The following is a 2,980-nucleotide window of genomic DNA, read 5'->3' on the forward strand; positions in this document are numbered from 1 at the left end:
AATCATAGTGATCGTGTATTGGTTTCTGAGGAGTAACTTGTGAGCTTGAACTACAGACCTTGTGGTTCAAAATGACCTTGCAGTCTAGTGCATTAACCCACAGCACCACACATTTCTCTTCACTGTGGAGAAATCTGTTCCTAAAACAATAGCTTTGTGTTTTAAGTTTCAAAATTATGAATAAACTCACAATTTCATGCCTGAAAACTTAAATCTTATTTTATTAATTCTCAATGTTAAAAAATATACAAGTAGGGCATTTGACTGTGTGTCCCTAATGTGTAGGCCCTACCTTGTAATGGGAAGTTGGCGGTTGCATTTAGTCTCATTCTTAGTTCTAAGAATAGTTTGTAAATTATCTTTCATAATTTCTACCCTTTCCTCTTTTTTGTTCTCTTTTTCTGAAAATGTTGTCATTAGCATATTCAGCCTTCTGAATTGATCTTCTAACTCTCTCATCTTTTCGCTTCCAATGTCCATTTATTTTTCTTTTAATTTATTCTTATCAATTCACAAATGACTTAATTTAATTTTTCAGTTATGATATCATAATTGAGGAGACTTGCTAGCACTAAAATTAAAGCACCTAATTGCTAACTGAATGCTTGGCAGTGTAAACCCACCAGCTACTCCATAGGAGAAAAATGTATCAGTCTTCTTATGTTATGTTAGGATGTTCAGCCTTGTAAACCTTATTGAGGAGTTCCATTCTATTGGTACAGGGTACCAATGAGTCAGAATCAAGTCCTTGATTCTGTTGGGGTTTTGGTGATAGCTATCGCAATTTCACATTACTTTTAGGACAACAGCAAGAGAATGCATACCCTGAGTTAAGAAGGAAATGCACATTCAAAATTTAGATATCTGTCAATGATTTATTTTTGCCAAAACCCCCCACAGATTTACATTCTCTTCCAATTATACCAATTAAACACTGAAATATTTAAATTGATTTGCATTAATGGATATTTCTGGAATCGCACCTCATTAATCATAAGCAACTGCTTACCTCCTAAAGAACTTCGCCTTTCCATCTTAAGGGATATGCAAGTTGGGAAATTCTTAGTGAATGGATATCTAGATAAATACCCCTTAACATTCATAACATATCATATTCATTCATCCAAAGCTAACAATCACTAGAAAAATATGAAAATAGTTGAACTTTCAGTGACAAGTATTTTAGAATTCTGTGTGCTACTGTTGCATTACTTTTAGAACATTACAGAATATGCAGTGCCCCTTTTATGTGTGTGCCCTTAAAGAATCAAGAATTCTAAATGGCACCTAGGTTGACACAATATGTCTAATGTGCATTTTTGTTATATTAGGTACTTACATATGATTATTCATTCATTTTGTGAAATATCATGTTAAAGTGAAATTCAGATCTCAATTTTTTTTTATGATCTTGGATATTGTATATATTATATATCCCTAACTCCTGGGGTGACATGGTAAGACAACTACTGTAACTTGAAGTCTGTTTTATAAGGTTGGTTGCTCAAACACACCAGCTGCTCCTTGGTCACTATCAGTCAGAATCAACTCAATGACACTTAAAAACAACAACAAACAGTCCTAATTCTTAATTAGCTCAAGAATATAAATCAGAGGACAAGTAGGTGTCACTGGGATTTAAATGATCCTTTCTATATAAAATAAGGTCACTTTTTAAATCTTGGAGAATTAGTTTTATCATAAAAACTACATATTAAAAAATTGAGATGACTTGGGGAAGAGGAGTGAACCATTATAATTTACATATGAGAGTAATTTCTTCCACTGAGGAACAAAATGAATAAGCATTGAAAATTAGCAATTTATTTGCTAATGAGTGCTATACTTTTCATATATTGGGTAAGGTCTCTCAATGATACACTTGTCTTAGTCTTGTGAGGATGCCTTCACAAAAAAAGTCTAATAAAAATAATCATTATCAATGGGATCCAGTGGACCAATTAAATTAAAGCTGAAAAGCCAATTGACTTGGTTACAGAAACTGTTATTTAGGTCTCCAAAGGGGTAATCCTGAAAAATTTCCTCAAGAGACACAGGAAAATTAGTGAGTTATGAAGAAAATATTTTAAGACAATTGAAGAATGCATTGGTGAGAAAAAGACCAAGAAATTGTGATGAGGAATAATTCACATCATGTAAATACTTACTCATTCATTAAGGGTAGCAAGGGGTATCCTGTTAGAATTTCATTGGGAAATCTTACCCTAGCCAACCTACAGTCTTATTCTTACCTTTTCATATGTCATTTTGTTCCCCAAATTCAGAGAACACTGAAAAGGAACAGGATTTGAGTCCCTTAGTTTACCAAAACTGCCATACCAATGTGGTATAAATCAAAGAGTACAGATTTTGGGGGGAAGGGTTGTTTTTATTCTTGTTAGGTATTGTGGAGTTGGACTCTGACTAATAAAGACACTATGAACAGCAAAATGAATCACTGCTCAGTCTTGTGTCATCCTCACAATTGTTGTTATTTTTGAGGTCACTACTGCTGCCACTGTGCCAATACATCTTTTTGAGGTCTTCCTCTTGCACACTGACAGGAAGTTTTTACAATAATGGTCTTATGCAATATTTCTCCTTCAACGACTGACTAATTTCACTCAATATAATGTCTTCAATGTTCATCTATGTTGTGTGGTGGCTTACGGCTTCCTTGTTATTTTTCAAGGTAGCATAATATTCCATTGTGTGTATGTACCAAAGTTTGTTTATCCATTCTTCAGTTGATGGGCACTTAGGCTGTCTACATCTTTTGCTATTGTGAATAGTGCTGCTATGGACATTGGTGTGCATATATCTACTCGTGTTATGGCTTTTATTTCTTGTGGATTTATACCATGTAGAGGAATTGCTGGATCATAAGGTATATCTATTTCCAACTTTCTGAGGAAGTGTCATACTGTTTTCCAGAGTAGTTGGACCATTTTGCATTCCCACCAGAAATGTTGGAGGGTCC

This window comes from Chrysochloris asiatica, unplaced genomic scaffold (genome assembly GCF_000296735.1).
Source record: "Chrysochloris asiatica unplaced genomic scaffold, ChrAsi1.0 scaffold00044, whole genome shotgun sequence".
NCBI classification, from domain to species: Eukaryota; Metazoa; Chordata; class Mammalia; order Afrosoricida; family Chrysochloridae; genus Chrysochloris; species Chrysochloris asiatica.